Here is a 21329-nt window from a genome sequence, read left to right on the forward strand (position 1 = left end):
ACGGCCGTGGCCCCTCACCCTCACTGCCCCCCACGGCCGTGGCCCCTCACTGCCCCCCACGGCCGTGGCCCCTCACCCTCACTGCCCTCCACGGCCGGGGCCCCTCACCCTCACTGACCCCCCACGGCCGGGGCCCCTCACCCTCACTGACCCCCCACGGCCGGGGCCCCTCACCCTCACTGACCCCCCACGGCCGGGGCCCCTCACCCTCACTGACCCCCACGGCCGGGGCCCCTCACCCTCACTGACCCCCACGGCCGGGGCCCCTCACCATCACCGACCCCCCACGGCCGGGGCCCCTCACCATCACCGACCCCCCACAGCCGTGGCCCCTCACCCTCACTGACCCCCACGGCCGTGGCCCCTCACCCTCACTGACCCCCACGGCCGTGGCCCCTCACCCTCACTGCCCCCCACGGCCGGGGCCCCTCACCCTCACTGACCCCCACCTGTGCCCTCTATGGCTGATCTGCAGGTTGGTGCAGGTGCAATGCTCTGCAGGTCACATGATGCCGCAGGTGTGTGACCCCAGGGGCTGTAGGTCCCAGCAGTCACTATCCGCAGAGCTGCCGGACATGCTGAGACTTGTGGTGCCACACAGCAGCCCAAGGTCACATGAAGCTGAGGAGGAGCGCAGGGAACCGCATTCCAGCACACACACAGGCTGCGGTACCGCAGCCCCCACCCCACTGGGGACATGTGGGGGCATCGGGATACTGGGTGACGGGAGAGACATGTGGGAGCTGTAAGGGTTAACCGCCCCCTGCGGGACAGAAGGGGTTAATAGTGATGTAACAGCACAGCCATTCCCAATGAGGGGCCCCGCGGGGGAGCCGGGGCCACAGCCGGAGCCTTACCTCTAAGCCGCATCCCGGGGAAGAGACGGCTCCTCCCTCCCGCCCGCCGGCCGCCCGTGCTCACAGCGCCGCAGCTCCAGCACTTCTCCGGGCAAGTCCTCGCTGCAACATCGTCTCCAGCAGCAGAAGCCGCAGCACTGAGCGCTAACCCCGCCCCCCGGAGCCGACCACCCGGCGGGGGGAGAGAGGGGGAGCAGAGCGACTCACAAACACAACGTCACCTCACCCACCTCACTGTACATGGACTACTCCAACACTACAAGGTACCCCAATAGTCATTCTACCAATATATATGGGGTACGGACTGAACACGAACAATGGGCTCCCCCCACAAAGTGCTGGGATGGTTCAGTCCACACCGTAAGGCGATTAGCTGAAATGGAGTGTGAAAAATATCATTGACCTAAAGGGGCGGGGACACGAGCTAGGATGAAAGGACCAATGGGAAAGCGGGACTTACCACCGGCCCCGCCCACAACTGAAAGACTTAAAGGGGAAGTCTATTATTATTATTATTATTATTATCATCATCATCATCATCACCACCCATTATATAGGTGTTACTGTACAGATCTAGTCCTGTATTATTATTATTATTTTTTTTTTTTTTAAATATATTTAGTTATTTATTACTACTATTGGTATCTTTACTATGTCACGACTGTGTGACTGGAGTCATATAATAATAACAATACGGGTTAGCATACAATTACACATTACACATACAGAATGTAACATAAAATCAAGAAGAAACAACATAAATAGAGTAAATGTCCGTTACATAGGAAGAGAGGAGTGACACTGTTACATAGTGAGGGGTGACACTGTTACATAGTGAGGGGTGACACTGTTACATAGTGAGGGGTGACACTGTTACATAGTGAGGGGTGACACTGTTACATAGTGAGGGGTGACACTGTTACATATCTCATTATGTACATATATAATTATATACAGTATATACCCAGGTTATACCAGCTGTACATATATAATTATATACAGTATATACCCAGGTTATACCAGCTGTACATATATAATTATATACAGGAGATACCCAGGTTATACCAGCTGTACATATATAATTATATACAGTATATACCCAGGTTATACCAGCTGTACATATATAATTATATACAGTATATACCCAGGTTATACCAGCTGTACACATATAATTATATACAGTATATACCCAGGTTATACCAGCTGTACACATATAATTATATACAGTATATCCCCAGGTTATACCAGCTGTACATATATAATTATATACAGTATATACCCAGGTTATACCAGCTGTACATATATATTATATACAGTATATACCCAGGTTATACCAGCTGTACACATATAATTATATACAGTATATACCCAGGTTATACCAGCTGTACATATATATTATATACAGTATATACCCAGGTTATACCAGCTGTACATATATAATTATATACAGTATATACCCAGGTTATACCAGCTGTACATATATATTATATACAGTATATACCCAGGTTATACCAGCTGTACACATATAATTATATACAGTATATACCCAGGTTATACCAGTTGTACATATATAATTATATACAGTATATACCTAGGTTATACCAGCTGTACACATATAATTATATACAGTATATACCCAGGTTATACCAGCTGTACACATATTATATACAGTATATACCCAGGTTATACCAGCTGTACACATATAATTATATACAGTATATACCCAGGTTATACCAGCTGTACATATATAATTATATACAGTATATACCCAGGTTATACCAGCTGTACACATATAATTATATACAGTATATACCCAGGTTATACCAGCTGTACACATATAATTATACAGTATATACCTAGGTTATACCAGCTGTACACATATAATTATATACAGTATATACCCAGGTTATACCAGCTGTACACATATTATATACAGTATATACCCAGGTTATACCAGCTGTACACATATTATATACAGTATATACCCAGGTTATACCAGCTGTACACATATAATTATATACAGTATATACCCAGGTTATACCAGCTGTACATATATATTATATACAGTATATACCTAGGTTATACCAGCTGTACATATATAATTATATACAGTATATACCCAGGTTATACCAGCTGTACATATATAATTATATACAGTATATACCTAGGTTATACCAGCTGTACACATATTATATACAGTATATACCCAGGTTATACCAGCTGTACACATATAATTATATACAGGAGATCCCCAGGTTATACCAGCTGTACATATATCATTATATACAGTATATACCCAGGTTATACCAGCTGCACATATATAATTATATACAGTATATACCCAGGTTATACCAGCTGTACATATATAATTATATACAGGAGATCCCCAGGTTATACCAGCTGTACATATATAATTATATACAGTATATACCCAGGTTATACCAGCTGTACATATATAATTATATACAGTATATACCCAGGTTATACCAGCTGTACACATATAATTATATACAGTATATACCCAGGTTATACCAGCTGTACACATATAATTATATACAGTATATACCTAGGTTATACCAGCTGTACACATATAATTATATACAGTATATACCCAGGTTATACCAGCTGTACACATATTATATACAGTATATACCCAGGTTATACCAGCTGTACACATATAATTATATACAGTATATACCCAGGTTATACCAGCTGTACACATATAATTATATACAGTATATACCCAGGTTATACCAGCTGTACACATATAATTATATACAGTATATACCCAGGTTATACCAGCTGTACACATATTATATACAGTATATACCCAGGTTATACCAGCTGTACACATATAATTATATACAGTATATACCCAGGTTATACCAGCTGTACACATATAATTATATACAGTATATACCCAGGTTATACCAGCTGTACACATATAATTATATACAGTATATACCCAGGTTATACCAGTTGTACACATATAATTATATACAGGAGATGTATAATATATACCAGTATTCCCCACATCCCTATATACAGTAGCTGCTTATGTTATAGCAGGTGGTACCTGGCAGCGCCCCCTGTGGTGTGGCCGGGCAGTGACATTCCTCTAGGAACGGCTCAGGTGATCTTGTACGTCTCTCGGCCAAGGACAATCACGGCCTCTTAGACCTAATGGGATTAACCAGAGAGAAGAGACCATCTGACGCCGCCACCTCCTGCAAATCCGCCAGATCAGAGGAACGACGGCCAGCGCCCCCCATAACACGTCCCCGGGGGGCTGCTCACACAAGGCGGAGATATGACATCATCCTGGAGTGGTGTGATGTCACTCTATGGGGACCTGGGGCCTTGGCCATCCTGTGGGTGGTATATAATATTATGCAGTATAAGGTGGCAGCGGCGGGTGGGGGGAGGGGGGCACAGACGACTCTTTGTCTGCAACAACAAGAAACAATAACTCCTCGTGTCTTATTCCTTGTGACTGATCAGAAGCGGCCGGCTGGTGATGTCACACTGACAGCACTGACATCAGGGGCGGTGACCGTGTCATACAGGACAAGACCATGCACCCAAACACTGATCCTGTACTTAAAGGGGTCGTCCATCTGAGGTCTGTGCTGTATTCTCTGAGGTCTGACACAGTGCTCTCTGCTGCCACCTCTGTCCATGTCAGGAACTGTCCAGAGCAGGAGAGGTTTTCTATGGGGATTTGCTGCTGCTCTGGACAGTTCCTGACATGGACAGAGGTGGCAGCAGAGAGCACTGTGTCAGACTGGAGAGAATACACCACTACCTGCAGGACATACAGCAGCTGATAAGGACTGGAAGACTGGAGATTTTTTTTTTTTTTATAAAGAAGTAAATCTGTATAACTTTCTGACACCTGTTGATTTAAAAACAACTCTGGAGTACCCCTTTAAATGTTTTGAGTGTTCTAGCAGGAGGACTTCTATCTGAAACAATAGGGACAAAAAGGCAAATCCTATAAAAAGCAGCGGCCCTAATATCCCACACGGATCCCTCTATGTAATAATAACACAACGAGTGTATAATACCGCATGAAATCCTACCCGAGGGGAGAGAAACAGGGACAACTCATACACCCCCATATATACTGTATACAACTACTAGTGTCACATGACTAACCATGTGACATAGAGAGAGCGCCATATACTGCTATGATACAGATGGATGAGATATATATATATATATATATATATATATATATATATATATATATATAGCTATGGTACTACAGGGCACAATATACCGCCATACAGGGGGATGAGGACCAGCCAGCAAGCAGGAGATACAATGAGGAAAGTTGTTGTACACAGCGTCGCTGTCCCTTTAAATTTCCAAATAATTCTTGTCTATTAATTTGCATAAATTAGCATATTACTAGGAAGCTGTGTAGGACTGTACAGTATGAGGCTGCAGTGTAGTGTGTGAGATCAGCAGATCTGCCAGCATATTACTGCTATACCCAGAGCTGACCCCCCGGATCACAGCGCCCCCTTGTGAGGAGAGCAGGAGCGCTGCATACAATCCACTCATCCTGAGAATGGAATCATACTGAGTGCACGCCTCCATGCTGACTGTTTCCCCTGTGGCAGAAGGAGACAGTCAGCAGCAGGCATAACTAGTAATGGCTGGGCCCCATAGAAAACTTTTGTTTCGAGTCTGTGCACAGGGACAGATGGGGGCGCTCCCACCCTCCCTCCAGGACTCAGCAGCTGTGTAGTGTGGAGGCTGGCAGAGCACAGTGTGGCGGTGTCATCTGCACCAGAGCCATATACTGTATTATAGGCCGGACAAGCTGGGAGCCCTGTCTGCTGCCCGGTGACATCACCCTGCCTGTCCATCAACGCCCGCCATCAATATCGCTATACTCTCCTGTTATCTCCTGATATACAGAAGTGTCTGCACCAATGCCCCCCCGACTGACCAAGGGAAGAAGAAACACCACAATGAGTCAGTGCATTGTACTATTATTACTACTACATACTACTATTACTACTGCTACATACTGCTACTATTACTACTACTGCTACATACTATTACTATTATTACTACTGCTACATACTATTATTACTACTGCTACATACTACTACTATTATTACTACTACTGCTACATACTACTATTACTACTGCTACATACTACTACTATTATTACTACTGCTACATACTACTATTACTATTATTACTACTGCTACATACTATTATTACTACTGCTACATACTACTACTATTATTACTACTGCTACATACTACTGCTACATACTACTACTATTATTACTACTGCTACATACTACTACTATTACTACTACTGCTACATACTACTACTATTATTACTACTACTGCTACATACTATTATTACTATTACTACTGCTACATACTACTACTATTATTACTACTGCTACATACTACTACTATTATTACTACTGCTACATACTACTACTATTATTACTACTGCTACATACTACTACTATTCGGAAACTGGAGAGAATGGAACGGCTGCACATCCCATCTATGGCTGATACTAATGCCGCTAGGCCTATATTAAAAATCAACACCAGAGTGTCTGTATATGAATTGATCAAGCCATGTGCTCACATGTCTGGACCTTATGTCTTCCCCATTCTGTGAGAGCAGTAATGGTAAGTGTAATACCATATCCATACTTGTGTCGTTTGGGGGCAGCCTTCCCCGCCGGTGGTGCTGGCTGGGTTTTGGTGGGGCTTTTTGGGTCTGGTCCTGTGACATTGGGGTTGCAGGGCCGTTCCATGGCCTCCCTTCCCTGTACGTGCACGCTTTGTGGGGTTGGCGGTCGCTGACCGACACGGTGTGGAGTTAGCGTAGGGACCCGTGTGGACCAGAGGACCTGCGCGGTGGTACACGGGGCAATATGGCTTGATCAATTCATATACAGACACTCTGGTGTTGATTTTTAATATAGGCCTAGCGGCATTAGTATCAGCCATAGATGGGATGTGCAGCCGTTCCATTCTCTCCAGTTCGTATACTACTACTATTATTACTACTATTACTACTGCTACATACTACTACTATTATTACTACTATTACTACTGCTACATACTACTACTATTATTACTACTATTACTACTGCTACATACTACTACTATTACTACTGCTACATACTACTACTATTATTACTACTGCTACATACTACTACTATTATTACTACTGCTACATACTATTACTATTATTACTACTGCTACATACTACTACTATTACTACTACTGCTACATACTATTACTATTATTACTACTGCTACATACTACTACTATTATTACTATTACTACTGCTACATACTACTATTACTACTGCTACATACTACTACTATTATTACTACTATTACTACTGCTACATACTACTACTATTACTACTGCTACATACTATTACTATTATTACTACTGCTACATACTACTACTATTATTACTACTGCTACATACTATTACTATTACTACTGCTACATACTACTACTATTACTACTACTGCTACATACTATTACTATTATTACTACTGCTACATACTACTACTATTACTACTACTGCTACATACTATTACTATTATTACTACTGCTACATACTACTACTATTATTACTATTACTACTGCTACATACTACTACTATTATTACTACTATTACTACTGCTACATACTACTACTATTACTACTGCTACATACTACTACTATTATTACTACTGCTACATACTATTACTATTATTACTACTGCTACATACTATTACTATTATTACTACTGCTACATACTACTATTACTACTGCTACATACTACTATTACTACTACTATTACTACTACTGCTACATACTATTACTATTACTACTGCTACATACTACTATTACTACTACTATTACTACTATTACTACTGCTACATACTACTATTACTACTGCTACATACTACTACTATTATTACAACTATTACTACTACTACATACTACTACTATTACTACTGCTACATACTACTACTATTACTACTGCTACATACTACTACTATTACTACTGCTACATACTATTACTATTATTACTACTGCTACATACTACTATTACTACTGCTACATACTACTACTATTACAACTATTACTACTGCTACATACTACTACTATTATTACTACTGCTACATACTACTACTATTATTACTACTGCTATATACTACTACTATTATTACTATTACTACTGCTACATACTACTACTATTATTACTACTATTACTACTGCTACATACTACTACAATTATTACTACTATTACTACTGCTACATACTACTACTATTATTATTACTACTACAGTAATACCATCTCACTCTGTGTGGTAGTAATACAATCTCTCTGTGTGGTAGTAATACCGTCTCTCTCTGTGTGGTAGTAATACCGTCTCTCTATGATAGTAATACCGTCTCTCTCTGTGTGGTAGTAATACCGTCTCACTCTGTGTGGTAGTAATACCATCTCTCTGTATAATAGTAATACCGTCTCTCTCTATGATAGTAATACCGTCTCTCTCTGTGTGATAGTGTTACTGTCTCTCTCTGTATAATAGTAATACCGTCTCTCTCTGTATAATAGTAATACCGTCTCTCTCTGTTTGATAGTGTTACTGTCTCTCTCTGTATAATAGTAATACCGTCTCTCTCTGTATAATAGTAATACCATCTCTCTGTGTGGTAGTAATACAATCTCTCTGTGTGGTAGTAATACCGTCTCACTCTGTGTGGTAGTAATACAATCTCTCTGTGTGGTAGTAATACCGTCTCTCTCTCTATGATAGTAATACCGTCTCACTCTGTGTGGTAGTAATACCGTCTCTCTATGATAGTAATACCGTCTCTCTCTGTGTGTTATAGTGTTACCGTCTCTCTCTGTATAATAGTAATACCGTCTCTCTCTGTGTGGTAATAATACAATCTCTCTGTGTGGTAGTAATACCGTCTCTCTCTGTGTGATAGTGTTACCGTCTCTCTCTCTATGATAGTAATACCGTCTCTCTGTGTGGTAGTAATACCGTCTTTCTCTATGATAGTAATACCGTCTCTCTCTCTATGATAGTAATACCGTCTTTCTCTATGATAGTAATACCGTCTCTCTCTCTATGATAGTAATACCGTCTCACTCTGTGTGGTAGTAATACCGTCTCACTCTGTGTGGTAGTAATACCGTCTCTCTCTGTGTGGTAGTAATACCGTCTCTCTCTGTGTGGTAGTAATACCGTCTCTCTCTGTGTGGTAGTAATACCGTCTCTCTCTGTGTAGTAGTAATACCGTCTCTCTCTGTGTGGTAGTAATACCATCCCTCTGTATAATAGTAATACCGTCTCTCTCTGTGTGGTAGTAATACCGTCTCTCTCTGTGTGGTAGTAATACCATCTCTCTGTATAATAGTAATACCGTCTCTCTCTGTGTGGTAGTAATACCGTCTCTCTCTGTGTGGTAGTAATACCATCTCTCTGTATAATAGTAATACCGTCTCTCTCTCTCTGTGTAGTAGTAATACCGTCTCTTTTTGTGTGGTAGTAATACCGTCTCACTCTGTGTGGTAGTAATACCGTCTCTCTCTGTGTGGTAGTAATACCATCCCTCTGTATAATAGTAATACCGTCTCTCTCTGTGTGGTAGTAATACCGTCTCTCTCTGTGTGGTAGTAATACCATCTCTCTGTGTGGTAGTAATACCGTCTCTCTCTGTGTAGTAGTAATACCGTCTCTCTCTGTGTGGTAGTAATACCATCCCTCTGTATAATAGTAATACCGTCTCTCTCTGTGTGGTAGTAATACCGTCTCTCTCTGTGTGGTAGTAATACCGTCTCACTCTGTGTGGTAGTAATACCGTCTCTCTCTGTGTGGTAGTAATACCATCCCTCTGTATAATAGTAATACCGTCTCTCTCTGTGTGGTAGTAATACAATCTCTCTGTGTGGTAGTAATACCGTCTCTCTCTGTGTGGTAGTAATACCGTCTCTCTCTGTGTGGTAGTAATACCGTCTCTCTGTATAATAGTAATACCGTCTCTCTCTGTGTGGTAGTAATACCATCTCTCTGTATAATAGTAATACCGTCTCTCTCTGTGTGGTAGTAATACCGTCTCTCTCTGTGTGGTAGTAATACCGTCTCTCTCTGTGTGGTAGTAATACCGTCTCACTCTGTGTGGTAGTAATACAATCTCTCTCTATGATAGTAATACCGTCTCTCTCTATGATAGTAATACCGTCTCTCTCTCTATGATAGTAATACCGCCACTCTGTCCACCACACCTCATTACACATCAGGGAGGACATGAGAACGCTTCGCCCAGGTGAAAGAAAACATGAACTCCTTCCTGGCCCTGATGCATGATGGGAGCAGCTATCAGAATAGAATAAAGGGATGTACTGTAACCTGTCATGTAAGCTGTGCCTACCCGGTGAGTCAGGGATGACTGGCCGCCCTGTTGTACTGATATCAGCCGTGTCTGGAGTTGCCCTTTAAATCTTTCCTCCCCACTCTGTGACATCAGGCTTCTTACCTCAGGTTCTTCCCCGTCATCCCATCATGGCGGCACTCCGGTGGCTGTCACCTCGCGGTATGACACACGCTCATGTTGTGGCTGCCAGGAAAACACGATTATCCCCAGGGACCCCCCTCTTCTATGAGGCGCTGATATGTCCCCCCCTCTGGTCCTCCGCAGTCATCTTACATCCTGGTTACCATGGTGACGGAGGCCCCCCCTTCTGGTTCTCACCCCCGGGATACCCTCATCTTCCTCGCATCGTCTCCTGGATCCCGGCCTGGTGGTATCTCCCTGCCTGGGGGTCACTGGGTAATCCTATAGGGATCATCCATAAGGAACCCAGCTTTCCCAGACTCTGCACGGCACATCTGCCACCAGGGCGGATGATTATTATAGTTACTGATTCATACATAACCATCAGGAGTCTGGGAAAGCTGGGTAACAATACCAATAGGAAGCAGAGAGGATGCTATATAATGTCACTCAGCTTTCCCAGACTCCTGAATGGCAGGTCAGCCTGTTTATAAGGTCCGGGGTGTGTCATCTATATACAGGATGTTATTTCTATGTATATATATAAGTATACTGTATAATCACTGAGGTATCAGCCCCCCCCCCCCCCCCCATATATATCACCGCACTGTAGAGCACAGGCTTTATATAGACTATAATACCGCAGCCGCCTCCTCTCTCACCAACAATCACTTATTATCCCATTGTCCATGTGACCTCAGCTCCAGGTCCATTACTTCTCACAGCTGAGGATCTGTTACAGTGTATCAGTGCAGCATCTCCTCCCCCTGTGCTGAGGGGGTGTTACAGTGTATCAGTGCAGCATCTCCTCCTCCTGTGCTGAGGGGGTGTTACAGTGTATCAGTGCAGCATCTCCTCCTCCTGTGCTGAGGGGGTGTTACAGTGTATCAGTGCAGCATCTCCTCCTCCTGTGCTGAGGGGGTGTTACAGTGTATCAGTGCAGCATCTCCTCCTCCTGTGCTGAGGGGATGTTACAGTGTATCAGTGCAGCATCTCCTCCTCCTGTGCTGAGGGGGTGTTACAGTGTATCAGTGCAGCATCTCCTCCTCCTGTGCTGAGGGGATGTTACAGTGTATCAGTGCAGCATCTCCTCCTCCTGTGCTGAGGGGGTGTTACAGTGTATCAGTGCAGCATCTCCTCCTCCTGTGCTGAGGGGATGTTACAGTGTATCAGTGCAGCATCTCCTCCTCCTGTGCTGAGGGGATGTTACAGTGTATCAGTGCAGCATCTCCTCCTGTGCTGAGGGGATGTTACAGTGTATCAGTGCAGCATCTCCTCCTCCTGTGCTGAGGGGATGTTACAGTGTATCAGTGCAGCATCTCCTCCTCCTGTGCTGAGGGGGTGTTACAGTGTATCAGTGCAGCATCTCCTCCTGTGCTGAGGGGGTGTTACAGTGTATCAGTGCAGCATCTCCTCCTCCTGTGCTGAGGGGGTGTTACAGTGTATCAGTGCAGCATCTCCTCCTCCTGTGCTGAGGGGGTGTTACAGTGTATCAGTGCAGCATCTCCTCCTCCTGTGCTGAGGGGGTGTTACAGTGTATCAGTGCAGCATCTCCTCCTCCTGTGCTGAGGGGATGTTACAGTGTATCAGTGCAGCATCTCCTCCTGTGCTGAGGGGGTGTTACAGTGTATCAGTGCAGCATCTCCTCTTCCTGTGCTGAGGGGATGTTACAGTGTATCAGTGCAGCATCTCCTCCTCCTGTGCTGAGGGGATGTTACAGTGTATCAGTGCAGCATCTCCTCCTGTGCTGAGGGGGTGTTACAGTGTATCAGTGCAGCATCTCCTCCTCCTGTGCTGAGGGGATGTTACAGTGTATCAGTGCAGCATCTCCTCCTCCTGTGCTGAGGATGTGTTACAGTGTATCAGTGCAGCATCTCCTTCTCCTGTGCTGAGGGGGTGTTACAGTGTATCAGTGCAGCATCTCCTCCTCCTGTGCTGAGGATGTGTTACAGTGTATCAGTGCAGCATCTCCTCCTGTGCTGAGGGGATGTTACAGTGTATCAGTGCAGCATCTCCTCCTCCTGTGCTGAGGGGATGTTACAGTGTATCAGTGCAGCATCTCCTCCTCCTGTGCTGAGGGGATGTTACAGTGTATCAGTGCAGCATCTCCTCCTCCTGTGCTGAGGGGGTGTTACAGTGTATCAGTGCAGCATGTCCTCCTCCTGTGCTGAGGGGGTGTTACAGTGTATCAGTGCAGCATGTCCTCCTCCTGTGCTGAGGTGATGTTACAGTGTATCAGTGCAGCATCTCCTCCTCCTGTGCTGGGGGGATGTTACAGTGTATCAGTGCAGCATGTCCTCCTCCTGTGCTGAGGGGCTGTTACAGTGTATCAGTGCAGCATCTCCTCCTCCTGTGCTGAGGGGCTGTTACAGTGTATCAGTGCAGCATCTCCTCCCCCTGTGCTGAGGGGGTGTTACAGTGTATCAGTGCAGCATCTCCTCCCCCTGTGCTGAGGGGATGTTACAGTGTATCAGTGCAGCATCTCCTCCTGTGCTGAGGGGATGTTACAGTGTATCAGTGCAGCATCTCCCCCTGTGCTGAGGGGATGTTACAGTGTATCAGTGCAGCATCTCCTCCCCCTGTGCTGAGGGGATGTTACAGTGTATCAGTGCAGCATCTCCTCCTGTGCTGAGGGGGTGTTACAGTGTATCAGTGCAGCATCTCCTCCTGTGCTGAGGGGGTGTTACAGTGTATCAGTGCAGCATCTCCTCCTCCTGTGCTGAGGGGGTGTTACAGTGTATCAGTGCTGCATCTCCTCCTGTGCTGAGGGGGTGTTACAGTGTATCAGTGCAGCCTCTCCTCCTCCTGTGCTGAGGGGATGTTACAGTGTATCAGTGCAGCATCTCCTCCCCCTGTGCTGAGGGGATGTTACAGTGTATCAGTGCAGCATCTCCTCCTGTGCTGAGGGGATGTTACAGTGTATCAGTGCAGCATCTCCTCCTCCTGTGCTGAGGGGGTGTTACAGTGTATCAGTGCAGCATCTCCTCCTCCTGTGCTGAGGGGGTGTTACAGTGTATCAGTGCAGCATCTTCTCCTGTGCTGAGGGGGTGTTACAGTGTATCAGTGCAGCATCTCCTCCTCCTGTGCTGAGGGGATGTTACAGTGTATCAGTGCAGCATCTCCTTCTCCTGTGCTGAGGGGGTGTTACAGTGTATCAGTGCAGCATCTCCTCCTCCTGTGCTGAGGGGGTGTTACAGTGTATCAGTGCAGCATCTCCTCCTCCTGTGCTGAGGGGGTGTTACAGTGTATCAGTGCAGCATCTCCTCCTCCTGTGCTGAGGGGGTGTTACAGTGTATCAGTGCAGCATCTCCTCCTCCTGTGCTGAGGGGGTGTTACAGTGTATCAGTGCAGCATCTCCTCCTCCTGTGCTGAGGGGGTGTTACAGTGTATCAGTGCAGCATCTCCTCCTCCTGTGCTGAGGGGGTGTTACAGTGTATCAGTGCAGCATCTCCTCCTCCTGTGCTGAGGGGGTGTTACAGTGTATCAGTGCAGCATCTCCTCCTCCTGTGCTGAGGGGGTGTTACAGTGTATCAGTGCAGCATCTCCTCCTCCTGTGCTGAGGGGATGTTACAGTGTATCAGTGCAGCATCTCCTCCTCCTGTGCTGAGGGGATGTTACAGTGTATCAGTGCAGCATCTCCTCCTCCTGTGCTGAGGGGATGTTACAGTGTATCAGTGCAGCATCTCCTCCTCCTGTGCTGAGGGGGTGTTACAGTGTATCAGTGCAGTATCTCCCCCTGTGCTGAGGGGATGTTACAGCGTATCAGTGCAGCATCTCCTCCTCCTATGCTGAGGGGGTGTTACAGTGTATCAGTGCAGCATCTCCCCCTGTGCTGAGGGGGTGTTACAGTGTATCAGTGCAGCATCTCCTCCTCCTGTGCTGAGGGGGTGTTACAGTGTATCAGTGCAGCATCTCCTCCTCCTGTGCTGAGGGGGTGTTACAGTGTATCAGTGCAGCATCTCCTCCTCCTGTGCTGAGGGGATGTTACAGTGTATCAGTGCAGCATCTCCTCCTCCTGTGCTGAGGGGATGTTACAGTGTATCAGTGCAGCATCTCCTCCTCCTGTGCTGAGGGGGTGTTACAGTGTATCAGTGCAGCATCTCCTCCTGTGCTGAGGGGATGTTACAGTGTATCAGTGCAGCATCTCCTCCTGTGCTGAGGGGATGTTACAGTGTATCAGTGCAGGATCTTCTCCTGTGCTGAGGGGGTGTTACAGTGTATCAGTGCAGCATCTCCTCCTCCTGTGCTGAGGGGATGTTACAGTGTATCAGTGCAGCATCTCCTCCTCCTGTGCTGAGGGGGTGTTACAGTGTATCAGTGCAGCATCTCCTCCTCCTGTGCTGAGGGGATGTTACAGTGTATCAGTGCAGCATCTTCTCCTCCTGTGCTGAGGGGTGTTACAGTGTATCAGTGCAGCATCTCCTCCTCCTGTGCTGAGGGGATGTTACAGTGTATCAGTGCAGCATCTCCTCCTCCTGTGCTGAGGGGGTGTTACAGTGTATCAGTGCTGCATCTCCTCCTGTGCTGAGGGGGTGTTACAGTGTATCAGTGCAGCATCTCCTCCTGTGCTGAGGGGATGTTACAGTGTATCAGTGCAGCATCTCCTCCTGTGCTGAGGGGGTGTTACAGTGTATCAGTGCAGCATCTCCTCCTCCTGTGCTGAGGGGATGTTACAGTGTATCAGTGCAGCATCTCCTCCTCCTGTGCTGAGGGGGTGATACCGTGTATCAGTGCAGCATCTCCTCCTCCTGTGCTGAGGGGGTGTTACAGTGTATCAGTGCAGCATCTCCTCCTCCTGTGCTGAGGGGATGTGTTACAGTGTATCAGTGCAGCATCTCCTCCTCCTGTGCTGAGGGGGTGTTACAGTGTATCAGTGCAGCATCTCCTCCTCCTGTGCTGAGGGGATGTTACAGTGTATCAGTGCAGCATCTCCTCCTGTGCTGAGGGGGTGTTACAGTGTATCAGTGCAGCATCTCCTCCTCCTGTGCTGAGGGGATGTTACAGTGTATCAGTGCAGCATCTCCTCCTCCTGTGCTGAGGGGGTGTTACAGTGTATCAGTGCAGCATCTCCTCCTCCTGTGCTGAGGGGGTGTTACAGTGTATCAGTGCAGCATCTCCTCCTCCTGTGCTGAGGGGATGTTACAGTGTATCAGTGCAGCATCTCCTCCTGTGCTGAGGGGGTGTTACAGTGTATCAGTGCAGCATCTCCTCCTCCTGTGCTGAGGGGGTGTTACAGTGTATCAGTGCAGCATCTCCTCCTCCTGTGCTGAGGGGGTGTTACAGTGTATCAGTGCAGCATCTCCTCCTGTGCTGAGGGGGTGTTACAGTATATCAGTGCAGCATCTCCTCCTCCTGTGCTGAGGGGATGTTACAGTGTATCAGTGCAGCATCTCCTCCCCCTGTGCTGAGGGGGTGTTACAGTGTATCAGTGCAGCATCTCCTCCTCCTGTGCTGAGGGGATGTTACAGTGTATCAGTGCAGCATCTCCTCCTGTGCTGAGGGGATGTTACAGTGTATCAGTGCAGCATCTCCTCCCCCTGTGCTGAGGGGATGTTACAGTGTATCAGTGCAGCATCTCCTCCCCCTGTGCTGAGGGGGTGTTACAGTGTATCAGTGCAGCATCTCCCCCTGTGCTGAGGGGGTGTTACAGTGTATCAGTGCAGCATCTCCTCCTGTGCTGAGGGGATGTTACAGTGTATCAGTGCAGCATCTCCTCCTCCTGTGCTGAGGGGGTGTTACAGTGTATCAGTGCTGCATCTCCTCCTGTGCTGAGGGGGTGTTACAGTGTATCAGTGCAGCATCTCCTCCTCCTGTGCTGAGGGGATGTTACAGTGTATCAGTGCAGCATCTCCTCCCCCTGTGCTGAGGGGATGTTACAGTTTATCAGTGCAGCATCTCCTCCTCCTGTGCTGAGGGGGTGTTACAGTGTATCAGTGCAGCATCTCCTCCCCCTGTGCTGAGGGGATGTTACAGTTTATCAGTGCAGCATCTCCTCCTCCTGTGCTGAGGGGGTGTTACAGTGTATCAGTGCAGCATCTCCTCCTCCTGTGCTGAGGGGGTGTTACAGTGTATCAGTGCAGCATCTCCTCCTCCTGTGCTGAGGGGATATTACAGTGTATCAGTGCAGCATCTCCTCCTCCTGTGCTGAGGGGATGTTACAGTGTATCAGTGCAGCATCTCCTCCTCCTGTGCTGAGGGGATGTTACAGTGTATCAGTGCAGCATCTCCTCCTCCTGTGCTGAGGGGATGTTACAGTGTATCAGTGCAGCATCTCCTCCTCCTGTGCTGAGGGGGTGTTACAGTGTATCAGTGCAGCATCTCCTCCTGTGCTGAGGGGGTGTTACAGTGTATCAGTGCAGCATCTCCTCCTGTGCTGAGGGGGTGTTACAGTGTATCAGTGCAGCATCTCCTCCTGTGCTGAGGGGGTGTTACAGTGTATCAGTGCAGCATCTCCTGTGCTGAGGATGTGTTACAGTGTATCAGTGCAGCATCTCCTCCTCCTGTGCTGAGGGGGTGTTACAGTGTATCAGTGCAGCATCTCCTGTGCTGAGGATGTGTTACAGTGTATCAGTGCAGCATTTCCCCCTTTGCTGAGGGTTTGGGTTTGTGGTTGTTCGTTGGCTGATGTGAACACGTCCCTTGTCTGCGGCCTTTATTATGGAGGACGTTGCGGTCCAGCAGTCTGACCATCTCTCCTCTGCCGGCTTTATTGCTGTCACTGATGAGACTTTTCATTACAAGATGCAGTAACATTAGTCGCTGACAGCTTCATGTCCTGCACTGACCGATGACAAATGTCTCACCATCCGGAATATTCCACACACATCTCCTGCCTCGGCTTGTGTATCTAAGCCTTCTCTATCTGATACGTCATCTATATATCTCTAGATCTAATCCTAAAATGTGTGATACTGTACACTAAGCCGCTGTATCTAAGCCTATAATGTGTAAAACTCTCTGCTGCGCAACTGTATCTAATCCTATGTGTGATACTGTACACTAAGCCGCTGTATCTAAGCCTATCATGTGTAAAACTCTCTGCTGCGCAACTGTATCTAATCCTATGTGTGATACTGTACACTAAGCCGCTGTATCTAAGCCTATCATGTGTAATACTGTCTGCTGAGAAGCTGTGTCTAATCCTATATGTAATACTGTAAACTAAGCCTTTGTATCTAAGCCTGAAATGTGTGATACTATATACTAGATACAGAGTATCTAAGCCTGTAACATAATATAATAATAATATACTATCTACTGATCTGGTGTATCTAATTCTTTAATGTGTGATACTGTACACTAAGCCGATGAATCTAAGCCTATCATGTGTGATGCTCTCTGCTGAGAAGCTGTATCTAAGCCTATAATGTGTGATGCTGTCTATTAAATCTCAATATCTAATTTTCTCATGTGTGATACATTCAGATGAGTTGCTGTATCTAAGCCTGTCATGTGTCTTATATATGCACAGGTTACAGGTCCGCAGCCCGTCCACCATCATGTCGGTAATGTGCGGCGGCTGCTGCAGGGGGCGTCACCTGGGATGAACTCAGTAATTGGATTGTCCTGTTCCTGGCTGAAGACATCGGCCAATAATGGTAATGAAGCGGCAATTACCGGACGCCCTGAGCCGCGCTTACCTAGACGTTAACACAACCATACCCGCCTGTACCTTATACACCTTCTCCTGACATCCTCTGTGCTGTGGTGACCTTCCCCCCCCCCCCTGTAATATCAGCCCCCTCCTCTCCTGACATCCTCTGTGCTGCTGTGACCTTCCCTATAAGACCAGCCCCCTCCTCTCCTGACATCCTCTGTGCTGCTGTGACCTCCCCTATAGGATCAGCACCCTCCTCTCCTGACATCCTCTGTGCTGCTGGGACCTTGTGACCTCTCCTATAAGATCAGCCCCCTCCTCTCCTGACATCCTCTGTGCTGCTGTGACCTCCCCTATAAGACCAGCCCCCTCCTCTCCTGATATCCTCTGTGCTGCTGTGTCCTCTCCTATAAGATCAGCCCCCTCCTCTCCTGACATCCTCTGTGCTGCTGTGACCTCCCCTATAAGATCAGCACCCTCCTCTCCTGATATCCTCTGTGCTGCTGTGATCTCTCCTATAGTATCAGCCCCCTCCTCTCCTAACATCCTCTGTGCTGCTGTGTCCTCTCCTATAAGATCAGCCCCCTCCTCTCCTGACATCCTCTGTGCTGCTGTGTCCTCTCCTATAAGATCAGCCCCCTCCTCTCCTGACATCCTCTGTGCTGCTGTGTCCTCTCCTATAAGATCAGCCCCCTCCTCTCCTGACATCCTCTGTGCTGCTGTGTCCTGTCCTATAAGATCAGCCCCCTCCTCTCCTGACATCCTCTGTGCTGCTGTGTCCTGTCCTATAAGATCAGCCCCCTCCTCTCCTGACATCCTCTGTGCTGCTGTGACCTCCCCTATAAGATCAGCCCCCTCTTCTCCTGACATCCACTGTGCTGCTGTGTCCTCTCCTATAAGAACAGCCCCCTCCTCTCCTAACATCCTCTGTGCTGCTGACCTCCCCTATAAGATCAGCCCCCTCCTCTCCTGACATCCTCTGTGCTGCTGTGACCTCCCCTATAAGATCAGCACCCTTCTCTCCTGACATCCTCTGTGCTGCTGTGACCTCCCCTATAAGATCAGCACCCTTCTCTCCTGACATCCTCTGTGCTGCTCTGACCTCCCGTATAAGATCAGCCCCCTCCTCTCCTGACATCCTCTGTGCTGCTGTGACCTCTCCTATAGTATCAGCCCCCTCCTCTCCTGACATCCTCTGTGCTGTGGTGACCTCCCCTATAAGATCAGCCCCCTCCTCTCCTGACATCCTCTGTGCTGCTGTGACCTCTCCTATAGTATCAGCCACCTCCTCTCCTGACATCCTCTGTGCTGCTGGGACCTCTCCTATAAGATCAGTCCCCTCCTCTCCTGACATCCTCTGTGCTGCTGTGACCTCTCCTATAAGATCAGCCCCCTCCTCTCCTGACATCCTCTGTGCTGCTGTGACCTCTCCTATAAGATCAGCACCCTTCTCTCCTGACATCCTCTGTGCTGCTGTGACCTCTCCTATAACACCAGCCCCCTCCTCTCCTGACATCCTCTGTGCTGCTGTGACCTCTCCTATAGTATCAGCCACCTCCTCTCCTGACATCCTCTGTGCTGTGGTGACCTTCCCCCTGTAATATCAGCCCCCTCCTCTCCTGACATCCTCTGTGCTGCTGTGACCTCCCCTATAAGATCAGCCCCCTCCTCTCCTGACATCCTCTGTGCTGCTGTGACCTCTCCTATATTATCAGCCCCCTCCTCTCCTGACATCCTCTGTGCTGCTGGGACCTCTCCTATAGTATCAGCCCCCTCCTCTCCTGACATCCTCTGTGCTGCTGTGACCTCCCCTATAACATCAGCCCCCTCCTCTCCTGACATCCTCTGTGCTGCTGTGACCTCTCCTATAACACCAGCCTCCTCCTCTCCTGACATCCTCTGTGCTGCTGTGACCTCCCCTATAAGATCAGCCCCCTCCTCTCCTGACATCCTCTGTGCTGCTGTGACCTCTCCTATAGTATCAGCCCCCTCCTCTCCTGACATCCTCTGTGCTGCTGTGACCTCTTCTATAAGATCAGCCCCCTCTTCTCCTGACATCCTCTGTGCTGCTGTGACCTCCCCTATAAGATCAGCCCCCTCCTCTCCTGACATCCTCTGTGCTGCTGTGACCTCTCCTATAGTATCAGCCCCCTCCTCTCCTGACATCCTCTGTGCTGCTGTGGCCTCCCCTATAAGATCAGCCCCCTCCTCTCCTGACATCCTCTGTGCTGCTGTGGCCTCTGTGTAGTTAGCCGGCCCCCTCCTCTCCTGACATCCTCTGTGCTGCTGTGACCTCTCCTATATTATCAGCCCCCTCCTCTCCTGACATCCTCTGTGCTGCTGGGACCTCTCCTATAACACCAACCCCCTCCTCTCCTGACATCCTCTGTGCTGCTGTGACCTCTCCTATATTATCAGCCCCCTCCTCTCCTGACATCCTCTGTGCTGCTGTGACCTCCCCTATAACATCAGCCCCCTCCTCTCCTGACATCCTCTGTGCTGCTGTGACCTCTCCTATAACACCAGCCTCCTCTTCTCCTGACATCCTCTGTGCTGCTGTGACCTCTTCTATAAAATCAGCCCCCTCCTCCCCTGACATCCTCTGTGCTGCTGTGACCTCTCCTATAACACCAGCCTCCTCCTCTCCTGACATCCTCTGTGCTGCTGTGACCTCTTCTATAAGATCAGCCCCCTCCTCTCCTGACATCCTCTGTGCTGCTGTGACCTCTCCTATAGTATCAGCCCCCTCCTCTCCTGACATCCTCTGTGCTGCTGGGACCTCTCCTATAACACCAGCCCCCTCCTCCCCAGACATCCTCTGTGCTGCTGTGACCTCCCCTATAAAATCAGCCCCCTCCTCTCCTGACATCCTCTGTGCTGCTGTGACCTCTTCTATAAGATCAGCCCCCTCCTCCCCTGACATCCTCTGTGCTGCTGTGACCTCCCCTATAAGATCAGCCCCCTCCTCCCCTGACATCCTCTGTGCTGCTGTGACCTCTTCTATAAGATCAGCCCCCTCCTCTCCTGACATCCTCTGTGATGCTGTGGCCTCTCCTATAAGATCAGCCCCCTCCTCTCCTGACATCCTCTGTGCTGCTGTGGCCTCTCCTATAAGATCAGCCCCCTCCTTTCCTGACATTCTCTGTGCTGCTGTGGCCTCTCCTATAAGATCAGCCCCCTCCTTTCCTGACATTCTCTGTGCTGCTGTGGCCTCTCCTATAAGATCAGCCCCCTCCTTTCCTGACATCCTCTGTGCTGCTGTGGCCTCTCCTATAAGATCAGCCCCCTCCTCTCCTGACATCCTCTGTGCT

The 21329-nt window shown here is 47.8% G+C and overlaps 1 protein-coding gene across 16 annotated transcripts in view; it reads right to left on the reverse strand.

The window, feature by feature from the left end:
• MICAL3 (microtubule associated monooxygenase, calponin and LIM domain containing 3) overlaps positions 1–10488 on the reverse strand; it is an 80499-nt gene extending 70011 nt beyond the window's left edge. For 15 of the 16 annotated variants that reach the window (XM_069964375.1, XM_069964313.1, XM_069964334.1 and 12 more), the window contains exon 1: positions 858–965. The gene's annotated coding sequence lies outside the window, so the exon portion shown is untranslated. Of the gene's footprint in view, positions 1–857; positions 966–10403 lie in introns of those variants that run through there. The other variant, XM_069964275.1, reaches the window with a different exon arrangement.
• Positions 10489–21329: the final 10841 nt, after the last annotated feature.

Source organism: Dendropsophus ebraccatus, chromosome 1 (genome assembly GCF_027789765.1).
Source record: "Dendropsophus ebraccatus isolate aDenEbr1 chromosome 1, aDenEbr1.pat, whole genome shotgun sequence".
Taxonomy (NCBI): domain Eukaryota; kingdom Metazoa; phylum Chordata; class Amphibia; order Anura; family Hylidae; genus Dendropsophus; species Dendropsophus ebraccatus.